Source organism: Haliaeetus albicilla, chromosome 2, assembly GCF_947461875.1.
Source record: "Haliaeetus albicilla chromosome 2, bHalAlb1.1, whole genome shotgun sequence".
NCBI classification, from domain to species: domain Eukaryota; kingdom Metazoa; phylum Chordata; class Aves; order Accipitriformes; family Accipitridae; genus Haliaeetus; species Haliaeetus albicilla.
The window spans coordinates 38,007,177-38,034,503 of NC_091484.1; the positions used below are offsets into that span (position 1 = coordinate 38,007,177).

Consider the following 27,327-nt stretch of genomic DNA (forward strand, 5'->3'; position numbering starts at 1 on the left):
AGGTCTCTCATAAAATACCAGGTGAACATACTCTAAGGGAAGAGGCACTTCCACTTAAGCTTTGCTTCCCTTAGATTGACAGATTCACAGCAATTCCTAGAAGATTCTGTAATTAACCCCTCTGTCCCCCAAAACACAGTATTTTCATTGTGGAGCAGAGAATTCATCTCTTCAACCATTGCATTGATCATGTGCTTTGAGGCCAAACTTCCAATTCGTCCTTGGCAAAGATGAACAAGGTCTCTCCTTGTTTTCCCTTCATCTGTAAATTTCTAACCATACTGACTGATGGCTAATGAAGTGTACAGAGAGTGCTAGAGGTTGAGATGCTTTGCCTGTGACTCAGCTTGATTTTTCTCTGCTTTTCAATAAATACCACTAATAATTGTCAGATTTTATTAGACTTGGCTTTTTGTTTTCTATTTCATGCTGTGTATTATGCTAATTGAGAAAATGAATTAAGATAAAGTATGATTCTGCTCTTGCATATATTAGTGGCAAAAATTTCCCATTTAACTTCAGAGTTACCAGAATCCAATTCCCAGTTATAATGCTGAGGCCTGCAAATAGTCCTCCTCGGTTGTAAAGGACTGAACAAAAAACCCAAACTAATGAAAGGTTAATTAATATTTTTGCAGCCTCAGAAATCATTGATTGTTCTGAGTCATGCCGGAACTTTTTCAGAATAGTCTTAAAGCTTTTTTGTTTTTCAAATTTCATGATGTACATTGGTAAGCTATTGGCAAATGTGCCATTTAGAATGGCTTAGTTGAAGCAGATGTTTAATGAAATGGCTTGATGCTTTCATTCTTCTACAGCCACTGCTGACCCTACCTGTTTTGGGATTGAGTAGAAAATAGCTGCTTTTAAAAAAACCTTCCAGGCTGGGAAACTCTTTGAATGGGCATACTGCAATGCAAGTCCATCTTATAACAGAAAATATTAAGTGTCCAATAAAAATAATAGCAATACAAATACTGGTCATAAAATACTGCTTGCAGTGAAAATAAGCCTATAAAGTGTGCCTAATCAGCCTGCAGTTTAGGTGATGAATTGACTAGATCAGTTGTTTCTATTGATATTTCCAAAGCATTTGAAATGTTTGTACAGAACAGCTAGTTACGGTAGTAAATAAATAAAGGCCTCCACCCTAGGGTGTTGAGAATGATTAACTCTCCAAAATAATGAAAATTTATTTCAGTTATGTAAAAAGAATCCCATAGTTTTGGTGTTAATTGAAGTGAAACTTAAATAATAACTTCAGAAAGTACTTCTTAGCAAATGGATCTTTAATACAGATTTCTTTACTCTTTTCAGTGAAAGAACAGAACATGAAGCTCTAAGAAGGTAAGATTTTTTTTTTTAATTCCACTTTTGTAAGATATTCAAGTTAATTGGAGGTAATTTTTAACAAATATGTTCAGCATTTCAGAGTAGATCCTAGACATAGTGTGGGTCAGTATGTCAAAGCAGAAAAAGAAAAAGAGACAGCATTGCAGAATGAGTATAACAACATTTAATATTTTTTATTGTTACTAAGGCGCTATTTGGTCTGTTAATCAAAACAAGATACCTGCATAGATTCGGAAACTTCTTTTTGCCTATAAGGAATTTACAGGTAATTATTTTTCAGCAGACTTTATAGTTTTCTCTACTCAGTCAATTAAAATCTTCACTTATAAGGAGAACTTTTTCGTAGTTGGAAAATGAAATATTAGAGTATATGCTGAGAAATTAAGGAGCTTTGTAGCAGATTTTGGGAGTTTGAGATGTGGTGGTGGGAGTTTGAGTTACACAGTTAAGTAAACCTATCTGTAGAGGAGGAGTGAACTCTTCTAGGAGTGAATATTTCCTCTTCTGTATAACATGATTCACGCTGCATCCTGGAAATGGATTCTCTATGCATCTGCTAGATAAGCAAAAGGCAGAAGAAGGTCTATCAATATGTTACCAACAGGAAGGGATGTTAAAGAAAGGGAGGTGTTTTTTTTTTATTTCTTTCATTGCTAGGGAGGATGCTGACATTCATGTGCTGTGTTACCTAGAAAATGAAGCAGCTATGTCAAATAACATAACCAGGTGTATGATAGGAAGTTGTTCTGACAGGCAGCTGCAGTATGAACCTGTTCAGAGCATTACAGAAATATATAATTACTTTTCAGTCACAGGTAATAGTTTCCATTTTAATAGCCATTCACAGGATACCGAGGAAGGGAAGTGTTATTGGTTACTGTTTTCCTTTCCTCCCATATTTGCCTGTTTTGGTTTTTATCGGTGGTTAAAGTAAAAGCATGCAGAATTGTTAGTTGGATTTTGTGCACCTGTTTCAAGTCAAATGCCTTGCAAATGGAAGTGTCATTAAAAGCAGTCTTTTTCAAACCTGCTGACATCTTAAACCAGTAAAAGTTGATACATCTACATAAACTGTGTTCCTGATTTGCAGAGGGGCATCCATGGAATAAGGAAGAGGAAGGCTAAAAAAAATAATCAGTTAAGCTATGCAAAATGTAAACTGCTTGAAACCACAAGTGAGTAGAAATGTGAAATATTAATGGAAAAAACAGAAGCGTTGTGAAAAAGTAATGAGGTGTCATATCACATTTTTTTGTTGTGGAAAATTTGAAAGGGATGTTGTAAATACCAGACAATCTAGCTTTGCATATTCTTGCTTTGTATTAGTACATGGAAAGTATGTGCATGTATTTGTAGTTACAAAGGTGTGCGCATATATAATATATCTCTGAGACAGCAAGATGCTCCTGTTCTGCACCAAATCAGTGTGCAGGACTGAAAACCCTTCTGGAATAGGGCTAAGGAACTTTATAATGTGTTGAGAACCACATGGGTAGTACAGGGATTTAGTAAATGCCAGAAGAAATTCTAGTTCTGAGCAGTCTTTGTACACTGATCTCATCAGTGTCCGTGATCCAGGGAGGACACAAGTCCTCCTTCTGTCTCCTTACCAGGATTCAGGCATACAAGAACTGGGCAAACGTTGCAAAAACGAATTAAGCTCACTCTGTTTGTAGTTGATCACCTAACACAAGAGAGCCTTATGTGGAGCCTCTGAATGCTACAGTAATATAAATGTCTAAGTAATATGCCTAAGTAATATAGCATGACAGCAGTAGTGGAAATTTACTCATTTTGTTTCCCAGAGTCACAACTGCAAGTATTTTAGGGTACGTATTGCTCACTCCTGGATTTCTGCCTTGGCAGTGCCTGCATAAGTACTGGGTCATTCTATTAGCAGGATTTTTATGTGATTCTGACACATGAGTAGTAGAAAACCACCTGCCATCAGCCATCTATTTCTTTATGAGTTAACTATAGTATTTAGTAACTACCAGTCCAGTTTGAGCTAGAATTTATTGGTTAAGTTAAAAATTAAACTCTGCAGATCGCAGTGCTCTTTATCCCAAATTTCCAGGTCTTACAAGTGGGTGACCACTACGAAAGCTGGAAAAGCTTGTTAAAGAAGATGCTCAGTGCCTTCCCCTACACTTGAATTGACTTTTCTCTTTTAGTCTCTATAGTCAAAAGCTATCTATAATATCATCGCAGCTGCTGTGTGTTGGATTCAGGAATCCCTGTTTTGATTTGCCAAGCAGGCAAACTATTTATCTCAGGTAAGAGAATTTTGAGGTGTGATGTGGTTAGTATCTAAAAATGGCTGTGTAGGGAGACAGGATAGGGCTCCAACAGACAAAAACATAGCAAGATAAGAAGGAGGATTTCACGTTGGAAATATGATACCGTAGGTGTAATTAACCATTGGAAACGCTTAGAAAGGAATGTGGTAGATCACTGGGAGTAATTAAATCAAGATTAGATCTCCTTCTGAAATATCTGCTAGTAGAGTTACAAGTTCTTGTGCTTTGTAAAGAAATTGCTGCGTGAGGTATCATGGCCTGTGCCAGGCAGGAAGTCAGACCAGATTATCATAAGAGTTCCTTCGGGCCTTTTAAATCCACATCTCCACCAACAAAGGCTCTAATGTGGTACAGGCAGCCACAGGATTTCCAGAATCAGAACTGGAGCAGGTCACTCTTGTTTCAGTGGTGAAAGGTTAAAAAGTCTGAGCAGCTCCTTGAAGAAAACGCGGTGGTGGGTACCGCGCCGCTGAGTTTGCAGGTTCTGTGTGTGGCAGTCGTACAGAACTGAGCCCATTTCTGCTCTTGTCTGGTCAGTCCATAGATACATCTTTCTTCATAATCTTCCAATATTTCGCCTGATTTACTTAGTAGCTTGCATCTTGTATTGAGTTCACTGAAAAGTAGTAATTTATCTATGATGTTTATTGGCTCCCTTCTGTGCTATAACTGAAGTCCTGAATGCAGAATTTTCTTCAGTTATTCGGTGAGCATAGTGCCGTCATCTTTAACACAGCATCTTCTATAGCCAGCCTTAATATCCATATGAGTAGAAAGGGCAGGGTAAATTTTTAGCAGATTATGTAGAATTCCTAGTATAAAATAATCTGCTTTCCCCAGAACTGAAAATGTAGTAACTTGTATGCTTGCTTTGGGACCTGCATGGGATACTGAGAGAGAGTGGAGGACGCTCGTCTTTCAGTTCTTGTCAGCTACAGGGAAGTGCATCCTTGTTTTACTGGGTAAGAGGCAGCAGATCCTTTTCATAGAAAATATGATCAAAAAAGTAATTTTATACTAGAAGAAACACAAAACACTGTGTTGAACAAGAATAGCCCTGACTCCTTTTTGTTACTTTGATATGCTCATTAGCTTCAACGTCCAAAATTAATCAGGAGTTACTGTGCAAAATCTTACAAATGGAAAAATCCATCAACTTGAGCTCAGAATTATGTCATCCTACTGCACTTACTGCACATAGCTTCTGTTGCAGGAATGTACAATACAACTCCACAGTAGTATGACAGGAGCAATAGCTGTGTTGTACTGGGCGTATGTGTGCATAAAAAAATTATCCAGGAGAGTTTTCGTGTAATTCTGTCTCTGTTGAGGGACCTGTGAAAAAGCTCTTCTGTAAAACTTCAAGAAATTAGAACTATCCAGGGTGATTCGAGGGTGAGCCCAGGCATATCAGAGGATTTTGTGTTCCAGGATACCTGATACCCGACCTGCTGGCAGGTGGTGGGCACTTGGTACCTGCCTTGTCGTTCCTTTACTCTGACCGTCCCTACTGCTCTCCCTCCCTGGACTAACGTGTATGTATGGTTTACACATGGCAGTCTAAACCTGAATTGGGAAAATTACTAGACTAAACCAACAGGAAAACTAAAGTAGAGACAGAAATATCCTTGTGTTTGATAACCCAAAGTAAGGTGGCTGAGATAAGTAAGTCTGTGTCCCTGCACATGGAGGCCACACCTGCTTTCATGGACATCCAAGAAAAAGCGAAAGATGAGGGAGGGCAAGAGATTGGAAAAAGATAAAAAATGGTGTTGTGGTTTAACCCCAGCCAGCAACTAAGCACGATGCAGCTGCTCACTCACTCACTCCCCGCACCCCCCCAGTGGGATGGGGGAGAGAATCAGAAGGAAAAAGGTAAAACTCATGGGTTGAGATAAGAACAGTTTAATAGAACAGAAAGGAAGAAACTAATAATGATAATAAGAAAATTACAATAATAATAAAAGGATTGCAATATACAAAAAAGTGATGCACAGTGCAGTTGCTCAACACTCACTGACGAATGCTCAGTTAGTTCCTAAGCAGTGATCGCGCCCAGGCCAGCTCCCCCCAGTATATATACTGGGCATGACATCACATGGTATGGAATACCCCTTTGGCCAGTTTGGGTCAGCTGCCCTGGCTGTGTCCCCTCCCAACTTCTTGTGCCCCTCCACTCTTCTTGCTGGCTGGGTCTGAGAAGCTGAAAAATCCTTCACTTAGTATAAACAGTACTCAGCAACAACTGAAAACATCAGTGTGTTATCAACATTCTTCTGGTACTGAACCCAAAACATAGCACTGTACCAGCTACTAGAAAGAAAATTAACTCTATCCCAGCTGAAACCAGGACAAATGGGTAATTACACTTGCTAGTAGGTAAGGGATTCACGGCTATGGTGAAGTAGAAAGGAGAGATGACTTTGGTTAGTCAGGAGTCAAACATGTTTGGCTGGTTGCTATGCAGTGACAGTTGTGACTTTTTAGCATGAAGTTTCTTATGCGCCATCTCTCTTGAAAATATATTACATACCTATGGTTTTCACAAATTCCTGATAGCCATAATACTGAGTGTGGAGAGTATTTAAAAACAAACTTCAGGATGTCTTTTTTTCTCATGTTTTTGCTACCCCTGAGTCACTCTTAATGGATACTTCAGTTCTGAAAAGTAGTGGAGGAGGCTGTGCCATGGAAGAAAATTGCTGTCTCCATTAGTAAATGTATTTGAGCCATCAAATTGCTGCTGTTTTCTTCCACGTGAAAGCTTGTGGCTAAGTCATTTAATGTAAAGAAAAACAGTCCTTCATACCACAGAAGAAACGCCTCTACTGGACAGTGGTGCACAAGGCTGCAAAATTGACTTTGGTTATCACGAGGAACTCCCGTGGCATTTCTTTCTGTTTAGGCAATGCTGTAAAAACACTCTAGATGACAAAAAAGAGGAGTAGTGTTGAGGTCTGGGGAGTTACTTTGGCTCATTTCCAATGCACTGCTAGTCCTGAATTTGTTGTTTATATTGAAGAACGGCACTTGCTTTAAAAGCTCAATTTTACTGCATTTAAAAGCTATTGAATCTTGTTTCCTGCACTTTGTTTCCTTAATAATCCCTATACAAGAATCCATGATTTTGCCTGGGTAATTTGCAGTTCTTTTCCAAGAAATAAATATACCTTTTAAAAATTTTTTTAAATTTGCATGCTGGGTTGGAACACAGTTTAGTGTAAAGAAGTACCCTGGTGCTTATACTGTGCTCGCAATGTCTGCTCAGATGAGAGCTAAGCATGCTGTGCTCACTGTTACATAACTTTGCAAAAAGTGTCAATTCAGGGAAATTCTGCTGCCGTGAGAGAACGAGAGCATCAGGAATGTTCTCTCCTGCTTAATGGAAATGTGGCTTTTGGTGACTAGTACATTTAAAAAATAGCAGATTGTGTATGCGCTCATTGACAGAGTCCAACTTGAACATCATGGCGATGTTCAGGGCAGCAGGTCCTGCTGTTTGCTGCAGCCCTGGGCGGATGGATGTGGCTCCGGTAGCAGCAGGCTGGTACGGCACATGTGTGGCTGCCACCAGAAAGGATTTGTAGCCGGACAGTGTTTTGTTTTGAGTAACCTTTAAAAGACTGCTTCTGAAAAATTGCCAGGTTGTCCAGATAGATCAGTTCCCGTCAGCAGGAGGGACAGCTGTTCTTTTGGCTGCATCTGCTTCATTTGGATGTGCGGGTCATCCCGCTGAACGGAGTGTGCTCCTAAGACCTACCTGTGGAGAAGGGAGGCAGGTAGGACAACGTGCACTGTGTCAGAAATTCTGTTCGTCTTTTGGCATTATGGAAATGGCCTTGGCTTCTGGATGTGGTGGAGGGGTAGGTTGCGAGTCTGATTTTTGTACCTTTGCCATTTTGCACATAGCCCCTCTATTTCAGCCCTGAGGGGTCCTCTTTACACCAGAATATTTCAGATTACTGTATCCTGCTACTAGCACTAGCCAAAGTGCCCCCCCCCCCCATATATATTACTGTGAAAATACGGATAAGAAGGTAAATTAAAGGTTGGAAAAGTCAATGTTGGCAGAATATCATTAGTCCTAGTCTCTCTAAGCAACATGTATCCATTCTCTGCCTTTTTGCCCACTTTCAGGGTCTGAGACTCCATAGAAAGCCTGTCTAGAAGCTGCTGCAGATCTAAATGGTGTTAGCTAGATTTGCTTCTAGGTCATTCTCATTCAGCAGTATCCTCAGAGCAAGCTTTGGTTTTGTTGTTTCAATTTTCTCATCTGTGGCTTTAATCCAGTGCTCTTTCTTTAATCACATCCTATATACACTTGTCCTTTGAGTCCCGCAGCTCTCCCCCTCTCCAAGTTAGGGTCTCAGTTGTTTGCACTGTTGTGCAGGAAACTCTGTGAATGATTTAATTTTGTCAATTGAAGGTAAACAGACAGTAAAAACATACACCGCAGCATGAAGTGTTCTCTAATCACTTATTTGACAAGTGCAGTTTAATTATTTAGCATAGCTTGTAAAAGTAATGAAGTCGTAGTAACATGAGACTTAACACTCTCCTATTAATTTTTCCCTGAGAGGTGGGAAAAGACTGCTATATTTTTGTGTGCAAACTGAGAGCGTGCAAACTAAGGAGATTTGACTGAGAATACGTAAAAGGGGCTGGAACCTTTCAGTGCTTCTTAATAGTTTCGCTAATGGGTAGTAAATCCAAGAGCATCCCACAGTTAGACAAGACCCTGCCTGTGTTGGCAAACCAGAAGATGCCGTCTGATGCTTTGCCAAAACAAAACAGTTTTCTTGGCCCAGCTGTATTTTTATTGAATGTGTAACTTAGTAAGAGGAAAAGCTGTAAGTCGCAGCCTTGCTGAAGATGTATCATTCAAAATAATTTTCTGTAGCATGATAGATTTCATGTTGCTACAAAATAAATATTTAATCAACACTAATATTTTTGATTCCCTCAGGCAGCGAGATGTAGAAGTTCTAACATTTTGCTCAAGTAAGTGCAAATGCAATCTAGCAGGAAGTTCAAAGTAAAATGCATGTATATCCTAGAGTTGTTTTTTTAAATGGATTTTAGGTGCAGCCAGCCAGGATTGATGGCTGATTTTGTTCATGACGGAGAACAGTTTATCTCCAAGTTAAAAAGCCCTCCTCCCCAAAAAAATGAACTGCAAGCCAGCATGCCTGTTTGATTGATTGGAGTTGTATAGTGAACTAGATCAGTTAAAATTACACTGAAAAAAAAAGAAGAAATACAGCCTCAAATGCTTTGCTTTTCAGTCACAAAACTGCCTCAACCATGCCAGCCCAACTCAATGACTGAAGGGGACTGTCTAGTGACTCTCCAGAGTCGCACTTACTGGTTAGTTTCTAATTCCTTGATGTTATGTGATATACTGGGCTCTTTATTCAGGGGCTTCACTTGCGTAGTACAAAAGGGTATTGTGCGCAGGGAATATTTCTTATCTGAGCTGCTCTGTGAAGAGCAGCAGCAGAGTTTGGCCGTTGGAGGGCACGAGCTCTGTGTGGGCTCTGGGTACCACTGAAGTCGGAGTGCAGCTGAGGGGTCAGAGATGACTTCCTGTGAAAGCTGCAGCTCCCACAGTCCTCATCAGACAGGAGGGTGGGAGACGAGGACTTAAATTTCTTGTTCCTACTGTGTGTTTTCACTTGGGATGATTTTGTTTGCAGAGGGAGCAAGGACTAAATGGAGTGTACTCTATTTTTCCTTCAAATGTGAACTGCTTACTGAGGCTCCTTCTGCTGTTCTGCCTTTCTACTCAAAAGTCAGTAAGAGCTCTTCCCCAGCACCATGATGGGCAGACCTGTATTTGTAATGAATCAGTCTCGAGACAGTCATTGTACTTGCATTTAAGAAAACTTTCAGGACGCAGCTGCTCATTAATGCTCTTTCTCTTTTGATCTGTTAGAAACTCGTTCGCATCCTTCTAGCCATCAGCATCTTTCATTGTCCTTTCACAAATTAATTTAAAAACCAATCATCCCTTCTTTGATTTAATAATCACAGACAAAAACCAGAGGTAAAGGTAAAATAATAAAATTTCAGGGAAGGGAATTGTACGTTCTGAACTTAGACTTGAAGTGCATGTGCACTTCACAGAAAGGCAGCAGGTTTCCATAAAGGTCACCTAGAAACCAAGGAGAATGTTCTCTGCCATATCTGACAGTCACCACGGAAAAGAAGTACTGAATTTTTGCTGACTGTGAGGATGTCAGGTTAAAACGTGTTGTAGTCATTTAGTTAAAGTAGATGTGTAGTACTGAGAGAGAATCCTATTGAGCAGTTATGACAAGTTTTGACATTTCTGACTTCCTTTATATTAAGATGCTAACCATACACACCATTAGTCTTCTCACCCCCTGATTGGGGCTGATTTATAGAGCCTTACTTTTCACAGTTACAGAGCAGGTTTGTAAAATGTAAAGACATACAGGATAGTAAAAAATTCAATGTAGAGCCACTTTAAATACAATGACAGTACTAAGCCATCAAGATTTCTGGATAAGTAGCCACAGTGCAGATGTTCACTAGCTCCGAATTTCTTGAGATATAGGAAGTTATGTTTTTTCTGGCTGAAATTCCATATCTGAAAATGAACTGATTGGAAAATACTGGGATTTGTAGGAAGAGCTCCAGCTTGGCTAGCAGCAAAAGCTAAGTGAAAATGGCAGGGAGCACTGACTTCTTTCAGCAACCTGCCCTCAGTGGGAAAATGGCAGGCTGACCCTGATGCATTCCTGTTTTGTGTGGGTAGATTCAATGTTCTGTGTTTCCAAAAGTTGTCTAAAGGTAAAGCTTTTACATATAGGAAGAGACAGAGGTTAAACACGAGACTGCTGTAAAATGTATTAGCATTCATAATTCTGTTTAAATTTTATTATTCCTTGCTTCCTTGAAATAAAATTAAAACAGAAGCTGCAGTCATTTCTTGTTCTTATGGGATCCTAAGTACTGGTTCTGATTGACATAGTATCGGATTCATTGTATGAAAACCTTTTAGATCCTCTTGACTTTTTCTGCCTTCCTTAGAATGCCAGCACAGTTCACTCCAGCTAATTCTTAAATTAAGTGGAAATTACTGAAATGGGAGTTATTTGAAGCTGCAGAATGATTTTACACTCATGCTTATGCAATGAGCTAGAGCTGCACAGCTGACCAGAAAATAGTCCTTAATTCACAATTCCAGCCTGTTTTTCACTTCAGCGGCTTTTTAAACTTCCCTCTAGTCTTTATGCATCATTTTATGTGGTTTAACTGAAATTCTGAGAAGAGAAAGGAAAATGAACCGTGGACATGAAGGAAATGTGCAAGGACAGATGAAGAGAGAGGTTTCGTGTAGGAGAGGGGCATGGAGAAAACAGTGCTGTAAGAACGGTTTGATCAGAATGCTTGGGATGGTAAAGTGGCATATAGGAAAAATTAGATTAACTGAGAAAGAATGCATGTCAGGAGAGATGCAATTTATTGGACTGGAAAAGTCTTCCTCAAGGACAGCAAGTAGCATAATTTTCCAAAGAAAGTGTCCCTGTTCTTTGGGAATTCAGAAGTTGATTGAATAAGCGCTAGAAAATACCACTGTACAATCTGCACTGCTGGAGGTGAGCAGTCTGAGCAAAAAGCCTTTTCTACCTCCATATTCTGACTTGCTTGAGACAGCTCTGTGAGTCTGGTTCAGACTTGGGATAAAACCATAAGGTATGTTTTCTCTGCTCTCTCTCTTTTTCCCCTAAACGTTATTATACTGCAGCTTGGCTCTGTCCACATAGGCTGGAGCAGACTGTGTTGTAACTTGCTTTAGCCGCTGCTGAATTTAACAGCTTTTGGCTTTGTAAGCAATGCCTTAGGAGAACTCTTGCTCATCTGTTCCCTGAGCCAAAGGAAAACTCCTCCAGTAGCTTTCCCAGTGTTTTCTCTGGCTGGAACACATAGTTACCAATTGCTAGGTGAAGATACACTATCTTTAATCATCTTTTATTTTTGTATTTTCAGTTTGTCCAGCTGACATATTCTAAGACATCCACTTTGACTAGAAGGGTGAAAGAGCCCTTTCACAATGGATTTTTTTTTTCTTTTCCCTGTACCCCATGTAATTAAATTCTCCCACTGGTGGGAAAAATGCTTTTCCTTGATGTAAATGTGTGGCAAGTAGTTGAATACTGAACCAGTCAGTCACATTTCCCTGCTAAGCATACTTCTCTGAATATTTTTCATAACAAAAGGATTTATCTGTGGAATCTTGTTCAGAAATTTCTTTACATGGGTTTCCTAGCCCTTCACGATTGGCTCTCGGAAAATCTGATCTGTTGGCATTTAGTCCGTTGCTAGAAATATGTCCACTGGGAACTTCTTAAATAGGATCGCAATAAACATTTGTATTGTATTTTGCAAGTACAAATCAGTAGCAGATATTTGCATATTTATTTGTTGAATTTCAACTTCCACTTCAGGTTAGATGAGACATAAACAATTATATAGCACCTCTGGCAAAGAATTAGTCTAAAAAGCAAGTCAAAGCAACGCTGGGAATTCAGAGGAAGATTTATAAAGTTTTAGAAGGAACTGTGAAAGTCTTGTGCTTTGTTTTATCTCCATAAATTTCATATCAAGTATGGAATTAATGATGTAGGCTTTTACTCTGATATATCTTCTTTGTTGTTTTACTCTGCTTTCTAAAAAATATTCATGGCAGCACTGCTTAGAATCAGGGACTGTGCCTTGGTCTGCATTGTTAAGGGAAAAAATGACCCTAATTTAAAGCCAGCTGAAAGAGTCCTGTTTTTTTGCCAGGGTCCATGGAGCAGTCTCAGCACTGTACGTTGTAACAGAGGCCACAGATAAATGTGATCTGCCAGAAAGGTGTTAATAGGTTTTCTGCAGCTAGTTCAGGCGAGGCTGGTGCAGTCAGGTGAAGCGTGAGACCTCCTGTACCACCAACCCGACTGCTGGTGATGCAACAGCTGGAGTCTCAGGGATGTTTTCTGGCAAGAAACCTCCAGCAGTTTCAGACTTCATGGTGGTTTTATGATGATTCGGGGGAGAAAAACCCCTTCAAACTCATTTTCACTGATGTCCTAAATCAGTTTTAGGCAGAGGTCTGCCCAGGTCAGTAGGCCAGGTACAACAGCATGCTTCGGTGACCTAGCAGAGGAAATACCTGTTTGGATGTATTCTTGGCCTGCTTCATTTCAGGAAAATCACTGCGGAAATTATGAGAGAAAATTAATGTAATTAATTGTAATTAGTATAGTGTTTATAGTGGATACGCGTTCCAAAATCTTTAACAACAGTGAAGGAGACTTCATAGTTTTCAGGAACTGTAGATTTACAGGAGCAATTAGATCACTTCACCCAACCTTGAGTATCTTTTGAACTTGGCATTTACTGTCCTTTTGCATCTTTGAAAATCCTCCCAGTTATTGACAATTAAATTTGATGCCTGGATGCTTGTTTACATGAAAGCAGTCGGCATACTCCTTCTGTTTGTGTCTCAGTGTGCCTTATTTATTTAGCAGCATTGCTGGATTTCAAGTTCTGGAGATAAACCAAAGCATTAAGGGCACAAGGCTTTCCTGCAGTTCATTGCTTATCCTTCCTTGCACGTGTGGATGTGTAGGAAAGCCTTGCACTGAAAATGAAACTGATAAACTCCCAATTCTCAAAACAAAGTGCTACTTTTATTATATAATAAAAAAGTTCAGATGACACTCTGCTTTGTACTCTGTTCCTACACATCCACGTGTCCTTTGAAGATCTGTCCTTATTATTTGTCTCATAAAATCTGTGTTGTTTCAAAGGAAAAAAACAATAAAGTGCAGTTTAGATTGTGTGATCCAACTCCTTAATGTAGTTTCACACTTTGGTGGGAATAATCAAGAGTTGGAGTCTGTACTTTGATTTACAAAAAGATATCCTTGTTAAATCCTTGAACTGTATTTTTTTTTAGCCCCATGCTTCTGCAATCATTTCCAATTTTGCAGAAAGCTCCGGTTAATTATGTTCTGTATCTGACATTCATGTAAACTTTTTTTTTCCTATTTTACAAGCATGAGGAGTTATGTCTTAGTACCTAGCCTCTTATCAGAAAATGAAGATTACTCAAACTGGACTTACTGATCTCTGACATGAAACTCCTCCCACTACTTCTTTCATTTTCTTCTATTTAGGTAGGCATCCATTTTCTTTAAGTTGTAGTAAAGCTTCATGTACAAGAATTCCTGCCCTACATTCTAATTACTCTTTCTTCTTTTCCTTTTTCTGGTGTTTGCAGGACTTATTTGCAGTTGTCAGTGGATTAAACTTCTTGTAGCTGAAGGATATGAAGGAGGTTTTCTGCCTTTGGTCACAACTGAAGCCTTTCACCTAAGAGAGCTTAGTTCAGGCTGTGCAGATAACTGCCTTTCAGATGTGGCCAAAAATTTAAAATTCAGTGGCCAGAGGAGCCAGTGTTTAATGAACATTTACGAGTCTGGATGGGTTTTGTCTGGGCTGTTTGTTTTTCCTTGAAGGCAGAGACAAGGAAGGATGTGCAGTGATGCAGCACTGAATGAAGGGTAGCAAAGAAGACACTGAGACTGGATGCAGGAACAGAAAATTTACTTTCTTCAATGTTACCTGATAGGATCTATTTTTACATAGAAATATCACCTGACAGACGTCAGGAGAGAGAGTATCCAAGCAGTTTAGATGCAGCTAGAGGCAGGGAGCTAAAGACACGAGGAAAAAGAAGAAGCAGTTGTGATCTGAATGCACAGCTGTATATAAAAATAGTAGTTGGAAGGGACAGGTCTTTGAGGAAGCTGACCACAGATGCATGTGGCTATAATCACAGTGTAGACACTGGCAATAACTGGTAGTGGAGAAGTCAAGTGAAAGACTGATTTTTTATGATGGAGAACTCAGGAGAAAAAGGGAGAAACAGATGACACCAAAGAAGAAGAGTGGCACCAGAAAAAAGGAGGGTGAGATGGTGTATTGGGTTTGTGTGGCAAGGTTTTGGTAGCAGGGGAGATTACAGGGGTGGCTTCTGTGAGAAGCTGCTAGAAGCTTCTCTCATGTCCAACAGAGCCAATGCCAGCTGGCTCCAAGACGGACCCACTGCTGGCCAAGGCCAAGCCCATCAGCAACAGTGGTAGCGCCTCTGGGATAATGTATTTAAGAAGGGGAAAAAAGTTGCTGTGGGCATAGAAACTGCAGCTGGAGAGAGGAGTGAGAATGTGTAAGAGAAACAACCCTGCAGACACCAAGGTCAGTGAAGAAGGAGGGGGAGGAGATGCTCCAGGCACCAGAGCAGAGATTCCCCTGCAGCCCCTGGTGGGGAAGACCATGGTGAGGCAGGCTGTCCCCCTGCAGCCCATGGGGGTCCACGGTGGAGCAGATATCCACCTGCAGCCCGTGGAGGACCCCACGCCGGAGCAGGTGGGTGCCTGAAGGAGGCTGTGACCCTGTGGGAAGCCCATGCTGGAGCAGGCTCCTGGCAGGACCTGCGGACCCATGGAGAGAGGAGCCCACGCTGGAGCAGGTTTTCTGGCAGGACTTGTGACCCTGTGGGGGACCCATGCTGGAGCAGTCTGTTCCTGAAGGGCTGCATGCCATGGAAGGGACCCATGCTGGAGCAGTTCGTGAAGAACTGCAGCCCATGGGAAGGACTCACGTTGGAGAAGTTTGTGGAGGACTGTCTCCCGTGGGAGGGACCCCATGCTGGAGCAGGGGAAGAGTGTGAGGAGTCCTGCCCCTGAAGAGGATGAAGCAGCAGAGATAACGTGTGATGAACTGACCGCAGCCCCCATTCCCCGTCCCCCTGTGCTGCTTGGCGGGGCTAGGTAGAGAATCCGGGAGTGAAGCTGTGCCTAGGAAGAAGGGAAGGGTGGGGGGGAAGGTGTTTTGAGATTTGGTTTTATTTCTCATTACCCTACTCTGGTTGATTGGCAATAAATTAAGTTAATTTTCCATAAGTCGAGTCTGTTTTGCCCGTGATGGTAATTAGTGACTGATCTCTCCCTGTTGTTATCTTGACTCATGAGCCTTTTGTTATATTTTCTCTCCCCTGTCCAACTGGGAGGAGGAGTGATAGAATGACTTTGGTGGGCACCTGGCATCTAGCCAGGGTCAACCCACCAGAGATGGAGATAACTAGACACTTGAGGCTGAGGAGGAACAAGGATGCGATTAAAGAACTGGGGAGAGAAATTAGAAGATAATTGGGCAGCAGCATGGGAAAAATGGAGAAAAACCCATGAAGATCCGGGATTCCTAGCAATACGAGGAAGATGCAGATGCGTGTGTCTGAAGACTCCTTTTCTTTAGGTGGAAAGACACATCCATCAGCAGAGCTTAGCTAGGGGAAAGAGTAGTATTTTGTTTTCCAGGAGCAAAGAAACACCATACGGACATAAAGGTGAAAATGGTCCTGAAGAAGAAACTTGACACAAAGATCTCAGCATCCCTGTTGGAACAAAACAAAGATCAATATGTCAAGCCAGAGAAAAGTCTCCCAAAAGCTGTGGCTGGTGTGGTATCAGTAGAATTATATTGATCTCTGAGAAGGAAGGGGAGAGAACGACAAGCTAATGAAGATCTACAAAGAGTCATGAAGAACTCAGGGTCATGCACGCATTAAGAGGTCTTCATGCAATGGGCACATCTGTACTAGTAAATTAAATGGTGCTTGGAAGCATTCCCAGGCCCCGGAAATCAATTGTCTCTACTGTTAACTGTCCCTGGCCTAGGTTTGGTTTATATTTATGGGAAGTCACCCTGAACTATTCCCAGGTAAAGTTTGAAAGTTATTTTGGGATTATTTCTGGTAGGCAGTTTGAAAGCAGCCACCATGTTTTGGAGGGTGAGAGAGTTTAATAGCATGGCACCTTCCTGTGCCAGTTAGTCTCAACAATCTTGGGCATGTCTGTTTTGCTCATAGAAATATAGCTGTAAATGGCTCAGTAGATGCAATCCCTTGGAGACTTAGGACATTGACTGTCTTGGGTGCAAGCTGAGACAGGCAGTGAATCTGATTTCTTCTTAAAAAAGGTTACTGAACTGAGATGTTGATGTGCTTTCTCAGAAATCGTTTTGATGTAGCTTGAGGACATTATAGAAGAGTTGGTTATACAAAATAAGCTTGGATGAAGTGCATTTAATTGTTTCCATTTAAATTTAATACAAGCATAAGCAAACATAGATCTGTAAATAATGCTCTTTCTCACCGAAAAACAGGCTATGAAATTAAGGAAACAAGGTAGTAAGGTTAGTAGGTAGTTAAGTTGGCTGGACTAAAAAGCCTAGACATTTAAAAGTAGAGAAAATATTTTAAAAAGTACTTGAAACTTGTATCACAACAAGGCAAATCTCCAGACCTAAATGGATAAGTAATGTGGCCCTTGGAAAGATAAATATGGATCTAGAATGGAATAGGGGTAGCGTGAAGGTGATGGAGGCATGGAAATTTTACAGTCATTGAAGAAAAATGTAATGAAATTTCATATGTTGTGCTGTATATAATTCTGAGCTTTGAATTCAAAAACGATTCAAACTAGAACAGGTACAGAAAGAAAAGCATTTTTGAGAGCCTATATCTTCGCAGAATAGACTAGTAAAGTAAAACCTGAGGCATGATAAGATAGTTCTTAATAAATACATCAGGGAAGGGACTGCTGGAGAGGAAAGCTAGCTAATTAAGCTAAACAGTTTTGACACATGAACAAACATAATAACAGACTTCAATTTTAGCAAAAAGCAGTCAATTGACTCTGAAACTAAGTTAGATCATCCAGGTTACTAGAAAAGCAGCATGCATCTTTGCTTGCATTTTCCAAGTGGGTTCATGAATGCGATCTGTTCTTAACCAGATGCACAGTCGGTGTTTTCTGAGAAACTTCAGAGATGCACAAGAGGAGTTGCACTTTCCTTTCAAATGCCTTAGCTTCTGAAGAGCCAAATGCAACATTTTTGGAAAGGACAGTGCAGGGTATTTCCGTGGTTCTCCTCCAGCTTATCGTCAGTCTTTTCAGTAGTCATGCCACTCATGGATCCTTTCCTCTTCAGTTCTGCCCTTTAGATTTGCTCTATTGTGAATTGCTGTTGTGTAAGTTCTTCGTGGCCCTGCCATCACAGGTGCTGCGCTGGTGTCCTGAATGACATCAAGTGTTCAGCTCTTTGGGAAATCAAGCCCACACAGCAAGTTCATCTGAAAGAGCTTATCTCCAGGCAACACGAGTTGTGTCAGACCGTGTCAAACTGTTATATTAGTTTTTTCATGGTGTGCTGTGTTGCTGGAGCAGGATTTCATGGAGAGCATTCAAAATGTGTATCAGTGTAATGTTGGGAAATGTTTTGTTTATGTGTGGCTGAACTTGAATGTGAGGTGATAATAATAACCCCAAATTGTGACAAATTAATTTTAATGTCTTTTTTATTCCTGTTAGCCTTGACATGTTTCTATAAATACTGTGTAGTTGAACGAATACCAGACTGATGAATGTGGAAGCCTGCCTGCCAGTGTCTCAAAGGGAAAGCTTTCAAATATAAATAGCCTTAAAAGTATAAATAGTGAAATCTCTATACTGTATTTATCACTGACCACTTTCTTTTTTCCTTTCATTGCGTCTCCCATTTTATTTTTAGTTATGCTTACTTAAAATAGTTTCCCTGCTTTCCTGTAGACAATTAGGCCACTCTGGAATTCAAATGATTTCTGAGCCAGATAGTGAGGAGAGTGTTCCTTACTCGAGCAATGTGAGCTTGAACTCTTGTCTGTCCAGGCCTTCTTTACTGAAGCATCAGCTTTGTCTGTTAGGTTGATTTCACGTACATATTCTTGAGTTGGTTTCAAAATGTGATTCCAGAATTGTTCAGGACCTCTGGTTCTTCTTACGTTGATGTTATTCCATGTCCCCCTCATAAGTTTGTAGCTCTGGTTTTAGCTAACTTACTGAAGTCAATACTCTTCACAAATGTCATTATGTTGGCAGCCATAACATTTTTAAATTAATTTTTTTTAATTCCACGAATTCTAGAATGTGCACGTGCTGGTGATCACCTCAGCTGCACACAAAGTAACGTGAACAGGTTTAAGTTTTGATGGCCCCTGGGCCTTAGCTTGACTTCACTGTTGCAACCACAGCCTACTGTCCACTTACCATTTGTGTTGTTACTTCCTTTTCCTCTTTTGTGTGTGTTAATAAATACGTAATTTTAAAGTAGGGTTGAATCTAGCGTGAACCACACCGCTGTTTGTTACGGGTTGCAGGCCAAAGCTGATCTTCCGACAGTACTTGCTTGGAGAGGCTGCAAATGCATCACTTGGTTCTTTTCTCCTAACTATCTCGAGAAAGGGAACTATGTCTTGGTAAGGATCAGCTGATTATCTGTACATTGCTTTAACCATTTCTGCCTTAAAATGGCAGGGCAAGATGAAGCAGTTACGTGGGAGCTTCACAGAGGAGCAATGCATACCAGGCAGCAGCGTGGTCAGCCCGGTAGCTGGGCGTGAGGATCCACGCTGGAGGATTCCTGGAAAAGGGTTGTATGGAGGGCATGGGGTCTTGGAGCACAGCGGGACTGTGCCTGCTGCTTGTAGCTCTGCTGCATGGTCTCATGACGTAGGTGTTGATAGCCAGCAGCAGCTCCTGATGAGCATGAGACCAAGGGCAGGGTCACCCAGATTCCTTACTGGGGTGCTTTGATGCAGTCATCGGGGTCTAAGGTTCCCGTGGGAGCATCTGCTCTGCGCCATGGCTGCTTGGGCACTGTAACTGGACAGTGTAGAAATGCAGTTATTTAAGGCAAATAAGCTCACAGTTGGACAGTGTAGAAATGCAGTTATTTAAGGCAAATAAGGTCATAGCTGGTTCCTTGTATCTCTGACTGCATGCTTTGGTCTCAGCCTGAAACGCTGCCCTGGGAAGGAAGAGGAAGGAAGCAGGATGGGAAGTCTTACAGCAGAGAAGTAGGAAGCAAGTGGACTGTTTTGTGTCCACACCAACAGCAACAGGCTCCCTGGCACTTCAGTGGCAGCAGCAGTTCCCTCTCGTACCAAGAGAAATGCCTTCTCCCATGTCACTTTACCCCACCAGCCAGGAGGTATATCTGTATGGGTGGATGAGCCAGGCCCAGTGTGCACGTCAGCCATGCCAAGGTCCTTGCTTCTGTTTCTTGTGGTGTTGGTGGAGTCCCAAGAGCAGTGAATCTGGGAGTTAAAAGTCATTAGGATGAGAGATGACGTTCCTGTCTCTGTGCAAGCCTTTGCCACTGTAGTCACTCCGATGAGACCACTTGTACCTTGAACTTCTTGCAGCTGCGGAGAGGCAAAGAAAGGAGCAGAAACATGTTCTGCAGCTGCCTTTGAGAGGTGCAGGAGGCATTGCCCTTAGTCAGTTAGGAAATCCCTGAAATGGCCAGCTGTTGCTCATAGACTAAAGCCGTTTTCCTGCCCTCGTCGGGGGGAATATTTTTCCTGCCAGTAGGCCGTCCTGGAGATGCCTCAGCTTTACATCCGAGCAGATTGCTAATGCATCCAGGCAATGACAGGTAAAATGGTCTGTGTTCACGTGGCTCCGACACTTTGGGGAATTGTGGAATCGTTTAATCATCGATCTTTATATTTATGCTTCAAGGCATGCCAGCATCTGCAAGCTTTTTGTAAGTTTTAAATGTGATTTGCGTAGTTTTATTTTTATTCAGTGCCTTGGGATGCTTGCTGTAGAAGGCTCTTAAAATAGGTGTAACTTAATGTGCTGTTCAGACTTCTCATTAATCTGCTTGTCTTCACTCTTACCCAGAGGTAAAATACAAAGCCTGTACAAAGAGTGCGGAGTTTGGAATAAAATGATAGAAAATGGGACTCTGAAATAAAGACATTTAGCGCCGAGGACTCAGACTAGCGGTGGAGGAAACAGAACAGGATGTTCAGAAAGTCCAAGCCCTTTGGCATGAGTTAAGGAGCTTGGAAAATAAGCAGGGCTACAGTGAATTTGTGAAACAATGTTTGTCTTCCTAAACTGAATGCTGGAAAGCGTCCATTTCACACTTTGCCTTTGCCAGCACCCTGATATCTATTATAGCACTCATCTTCTGGCCTCTTTATTTTCAGAGGAACATTTGACTTTGTATTTAGAAGTTGTTTGTGCTTCCCGCTTCCTTGTGGTGCGAACATGATCGTGTTGTGGCTATGGGACAAAAATTTGCAGTCTTAGTCTTTAGTCCTGCTGTACCACCCTGTTTCTGATGTTTGTATTTTAACTGCAGCGATGGGCTTGAAAGACTCCACTTCCACTTTGCTTCACCAAGGCTGTGTCTACATTGGTAAATTAATCAGGGCCAGGACTTGTATCTTATGATTGTCCATATTGTTTAATTTCTAGCACAATCCGTGACATGGTTTTGGCCTGTGCCAACTAGCATGCTCCCAGATGGCACCTGTGGCATGATGGTGTGGGAGAGGGACTGTTCTCAGCAGGCATTATTGAAAAGGTAACCACGTTTTACAGGGGAAAAGAGTGTAGAGATGCGGATTTGAGCTGGCTGTGCCATTTCCCCATGAGCTTCTGGATCCTGGTGCATTTTATACACTAGACCAGTCTCTCTCAGGCTTAGTGTTTGAGGAGGATGCTGAAATACAAGCTTTTGCTTCCTAACTGAATCGCTAGTGCTGTTATCTGCAACAATATCAAGCCACCTCCTCCTCCTCCCCGTGGGCCATCTGCTCAGGCTTGCAGCACCGCTTCCATAGCGCTAAGATCTTTTCTCTTTGAATAAGAGTCAGGTTAGGGGCACAACTCAAGTTTTATGTTAAGCTAGCAACACAACAAAACCAAACCAAACCCTGTGAGCTTGAATGAGCTTTCTAGAGAGTGGTCTTCCATCATGCAGCTCATTTGCAAGTGCAGGTACAACAGTAGTTCACAAAGCCAGTGCTGTCACAGACCCACAACAGCAAGTTAGATAAGTAATTATTGTTCTGGTATGTGTATATTTACGTATCACACAGGGCCACGGTAATTGCACATACAGATCATAACATTTGCTTGCACACATGGAATTTTTTTGAACTTCACATCTATAGTTCACTCTTCAGGCTTTGTTTGTAATGCTGTACATGAAAATAGGTAGTGTTTACTTGCCTCTGTGGGATTTCTAGTTTGTAAAACCCTCTGCAGTTCTCTCTTGGAAGGGATCATTGAATTCCTGAGCAGTGCTGTTGCTTTGGCTGAACGTGTTCTTCCAAAAATGGTTTGTATAAGATATACCTATATATGTAATATTCTTTATAATCCTTGGTTGCTCCCTTTCTGAGTTTGTTTTCTGTTGTCTGCGGTTTTAGTTGCAAATGGAGATGTTATTAAAACCATAGTCTTCCTCACTCACTCACCATTGAAAGTATTTTTTCATTTAGGTGGTACATGGTGTACTAGTAGGATGTACATCACTAGTAGCTGTAGGCTGCACAGACTTCGTTTTTTGTCTTGAAAACAACAGGATTGGCAGCACAGTGAACATGTATTTAGCATCAAGATTTAAGCTCCTGAGCAGGTTCTTGGTGTCTGTGGAGCAGCAATGGAAGAAACTACCCCGAGACATTGGACTAACCAGTATAGCTTTTTGTCATCATGACACTCTGTGTACAGCGCTGTTATCATGGGGATTAGAAACACTGAGCAAAAAGGATTTTGTTGTGTCAGTGCTAAGTGAAACGATGTTTTTCCAAGCTGGTTTGGTGGGCAGTTTTCTTTCGAGGCTAGTGAGGGCCACGATGGTAACAGTCACGCAGAAATTGCTATGAAAAAGAAAAGATTTAGGGAGGTGCAGAACCTCATCTATCAACTGTGTTTACAGTTGTTGCCAGTCTATGCACTGATCTCAGTATTAGCTGAAGAGTCTGAAAAGTCAGTCTGGAAGGGATTGTGCTGACTACAAGTTTTTGTAGCCTTTGGTGGTGCCAGCTGCAAAAATAGGCAAAACTGGCTGCAGTGGAAGGGCGTGATGGGGCAGCTCCAGCCCAACTGCTACCCTGAGGGTATTTTGGAGGCTTTGGCTGGGAGCCATGAAATGCATCTCCCAGGGGAGGACTGCATTGCAAACAGACCTTGCCCTTCCCTATCAGTGAATTCCTTTGGCAGTAGGCTGGCACCAGAACACCTAAAAATGTTTACGGTAAAGCTGCAATGATTTTTGCCCTCTTTGAGATGGGGATGGGGTTTGCATTGTGTTCATTGATTCATATCTCACATACGACTCTTTCAAAAGGTCTCATTATAGCAGCCACTCATTAGTGGTGGCACTGTACCTGGCTGAAGGCCAGGTAAAAACATGTTTCTCAATTTCTCACTCTTACATGGCCTAAACACAACACTAACAGCTCCCCATTGACTTAAGTGGCTGTTGGTTGGATCAGGCCACTCTGTTGTAGGAGACAGAGGACTGGAGGAATAGCTCCTATTTTCTTTGGAGTTTAGCTTTCTTAAAAGAGCAGAAGGAGAAGAACTGAAAGGTCCCCTGCACCCCAAGCCCAAAGAATACCTTTGAAATAGGATACATGTTTTACACGTATGAAGAGATTAGCATGAGAAGTAACTTAGAGGTAATAAAATAAGCCTTTATGAATACTTCAGAGCACTTTCTCTTTTCCCACGGAATTATGGTCCTTGGCAGCTTGGTCAACTCATTGTGTAGGAAGTGTCTTTGTGGGGAGGGGTTAATGCACAGGGAGAAGAGTCTGCTGAACAAAGCAGGCTCTCTGCTGCAAATTAAGAGTTTAAAACAATTAAATTACTTTATCTGTCATCCTTTTGCATTTTCTTAAACTGAGTTCATCTTTTGAAATGAATAGTTAATCTTTGCTGTTAATTTTATTTACTTACTTTACATAGGAAAGGGAAAATGTTGGGATCATAAGAAGTCTCAATAGGAGCCAATCTCTGCTTCAGGCAGAAATTGGACCACAGCAAGTGTAGGTAGACCAGTGTTAGTTCACATGAACTATAATGGCACTTAAATTGTTGTTGAACTAAGTATGCAGGTCAATGGGTAGGTCTCTCCATCCCATACTAGAGCTCATACTGCTGTACAATTTACTGCTTTTAGGACCTGCATTAGCAAGATTAAAGTCCATGCTGCTTTGCCTTCCCTAGCTCCTTCCTGAATGCAGGGGAAAAATACTTGTGAAATCCTGAGCACACAGAAAACAATGAGAGATCCACACTCATCTTGTTGCAGTGATTTTTGGGCTTTTCTACGCTTCCCTGCAGGACAAATTGCTGTGTTGCCTCAGTTTCATTAGTGTTGTTCAGACATCAGTTATTCAGTCCCTACCCTTGCACAAGTGCCAAAAATCACAGATGTGGAAATCTTGGACATTGTGATTTTTCACAGTGTTCATGACAAAAAGGCAGTTGGCTTCAGAGATCAGAGGCATCTTTGAATAAGAAAAAAACTCTTTAACTGTATGCTTTTTTTGTAAAGGCAATTGCTCATTGAGAAGACCACAGATGAGTGCAAGTACCCTCAGCTGGAACCCTCACCCTTCTGCTGCAGTGTGGTCTTGCTCCTGTTTTGTGTTGATGGGCTTGTTTGAGCCACTGCAGCTCATTACCCAGGCTTTTCATCAGCTGCTGAATTTTTTTTTTTTTCTGGAGTTTGCTCCCTTAAAAATATGGAAGCCGTCAGTAGAAAAACAACTGAAATAAGAAGTGTTGGGCTTGTTTTCTTTTTTTAGGTACTATATGGTTCTATAACAAATAAAGGGTATAGATTATTTATTTTTATTCAAATAAATAATTTGCAAAAGCTGGAAAGGAAGGGGAACAGCCATGAGCTGAAAATAAAATTTACAGCACAATTCCATGTACATTGTCGGGGAGTCATTCCCATGCAACCCAGCAATGGCACAGAGATTTCAGGGATTATGTTCAGATTAAATGTCAACAAGAGCTGAGACTTGGCAGTACGCCAGGGAGGTCATATGAGGAAAGTCCCAAACTTTTACGCTCAAATAAAAATGTGTTCTGCTTAATACCCATAATAAGCTGCAAATGTTAACACAGCTAATGACTTGGGTTAAGAAATCTCATCGTAACTTGATTTTAAATTTTTTTTTTTTTTATTTAGATTTAGGACTTTTTGCTGCTTTTTGGTATTTAAGACTTTGTCAGCAATTTTATTTGGGGGTTATGCCTCTACTGTAAAAATACTTTCCTAGTAGCACAAAATAAAGAAACATTAGTCTAAAACATCTACAAGTTCTAAATCTTCAAAATTTTCATTTTCAAGGTTACATATAAATGGAACAATAACCTGCTAATACTTCCACAAGGATTATTACTTCACAGAAACATCCCTGTGGGCTTCTAATATGAAGTCTTAAGATGCTGTAATTCCATGGTATTTATGGGAGAATACTTTATTACTGGGAGGGAATGAGAAAATAGATACAAATACATAGTTGGAAATTGCTCTTTCTTTTTATTTATCTGTGGTTGGTCTGTGCCATTCCAAAATACCTGTGGAATTATGAAGGAATATGCTGACAGTCTTGTACTGCATTGAAAATGTCTTCTTTTGGTTTAGTCTGATCTCTGTTTACAGTAGATTGGTTTTGACTACGAAAGGATATTCTTACTCTCAGGGATATCTGCACATGGAATAGTATGGCCTTAGCTATACCACTTGAAATAAACACTCTTAATCTAACTGCCATCTCTGAAAAAAGCTGAAACTATTTTAAAATTGATTTATTAAATCCCTTAAGTACTCTAAATGTGATCCTACTACTGGATGCAGTCAAGGGTATATGATGCTTTTTTATGTATCATTTCATTTGCTCCCTAGCACTAAACCCTGCAGTGGTGTGAGCACACCTTCCTGATCCCCTTCATGGGCATTGGGGTTTACTGAGGGAATTTTCATGAGACTTTTTTTGGATGCGACCGACATAGTGAATCAAACGACAGCTGTCGGATTTGGTTTGCCAGTGAGCTTCAGTATATGCTGCATTGCTCCAAAACTGCCTCGTGTAAACGGGAGCAAAACTTGGAGTTGTTAGCCAAAGCAGCTGATCATTCTGTGGATTCAGGACTCCACCTTTCATTTCTAACTATATGTACATCCCGTATTTGTAAACCTGGTTTTAGGTGTACTGTATACCCGTAAGTACATATTTATATACACATGCATGCGTGTGTGTAAACGTATGTGCGTATGTGCACGCTGAAGTTTATTTTCCCCGTCCCTCTGCTGTCTTTCTCCACCTTGCCTGCTGCAGTGAGGCACAAGGGAGGGGAGCGAGCTGTTTTAGCTGACCAAGGCCAACATTGCCACGGGAGGGTCTACAAACTCCTCTGCGGTTTATTAAGCGTGGAGGTTGGGAGATAACAATTAGAACCGTGAGATTCTGGAAAGGGTCCCATTGATAAGAGCAGGGTCAAAAATCGAACTGAAAAGTACCACGAGACATGGCTGGCTGCAGCAGCAGCACACGCAGGCTGCGTGACCGGGGTCCCGGGGCAGAGGTGCTGCTGCGTTTTGCAGTACAACAGATTCAATTGGTTTGTTATTTATGAATGGTGCAGTATGCAACCCGCAACGCATCAACACTTCTTTAAAGTGCAGATTTAAGACATTTCAGTTCAGAAGTCAGTCCTTTAGATGCTATGAATAAATAAGGTATATTCATAAATTATTTTAATAAAGTTAAATACCTTATGGCATACCACTTGTTTGTCCTGATTTATGAAATTGATAGGTTTTTTTCCATTATTTTTGCTAGACCTTTATTTAAGCTACAGTCAGTGGAATTTTACAGTCCTACAGCCTGAGACACATAGTCATAAATCAACCTTTATTTCCTTATTTGTTTGAAGTTAATGCGACAACAAATAGTCTGTTAGCATACATCATTTCTTTGTACTACAAAATATGCAAATATTTCAATGATGATACTTTTATCTCTGTAATATTTTAAAAACAAGATACAACATGTCTCTCTGATAAATTGAGTTACATAAAAGCAGCTTCACATCTCCATAATGCTTTTACAAAACACTTCCTCTATTTCAAGTTAAAATGCGTGTTCAGCTTGGGAATATGCTCATAAAGAAACTTCATTTACCTTATTAAGAAACACTTGTGTACTCTCTTTTTTTTTTTTTCTTTAAATAATCATTTTATCACTTTCCAGACTCCTGCCTGCCCAGGCTGCCTGGGCCTGGCAAAGGTTTGGTAAGTTACGGTGCTGCTGAGTTCTGCAGTTTAATTCAGTTGCTTTCTTGTTTATGAAGAATGCAGTTCGACTCCCTTGCACTTTTTTCCCCCTTCTGTGCGTCTTTTCCGTAACTGGGTGTTTGTTTTCTAGTATTAATCCTTAGTGGCCTGACAATTGACAGTTTTCCCTCTCAAGCATGTAGAACCGTCAAACCTGGCGTTACCCCAGCGGGCTTCATCCAGCTTTGTAACCTGTGCAGCGCTGCGCCGGCAGCGTTTACGTCAGCAGGATTGTTTTGAGGGACTGCGAGGTCTTTTGCCTCGGCAGCCAGGCAGACGCGGCGCAGCCTCACTCCGCACGTGTCGCTGCATCCCGATACCTTGCTCGGAAGGGTGGGTGTTGCGGTGCCCGTGATGCTTACGAGGACCGCGAAGGCAGGTGCCCTGCTCGGTACCT

At 41.2% G+C, this 27,327-nt stretch overlaps 1 protein-coding gene across 11 annotated transcripts in view; it reads left to right on the plus strand.

Moving 5' to 3' along the window:
* The window catches only part of THRB (thyroid hormone receptor beta), a 177,688-nt gene that overhangs the window by 44,368 nt on the left and 105,993 nt on the right, over positions 1-27,327 (plus strand). For 6 of the 11 annotated variants that reach the window (XM_069771450.1, XM_069771441.1, XM_069771431.1 and 3 more), the window contains one exon: positions 1,318-1,347. The exons of 1 other annotated variant lie outside the window; for it this stretch is intronic. The gene's annotated coding sequence lies outside the window, so the exon portion shown is untranslated. Of the gene's footprint in view, positions 1-1,317; positions 1,348-21,037; positions 21,147-27,327 lie in introns of those variants that run through there. 4 more of the 11 variants (XM_069771476.1, XM_069771482.1, XM_069771466.1 and 1 more) reach the window with 2 other exon arrangements.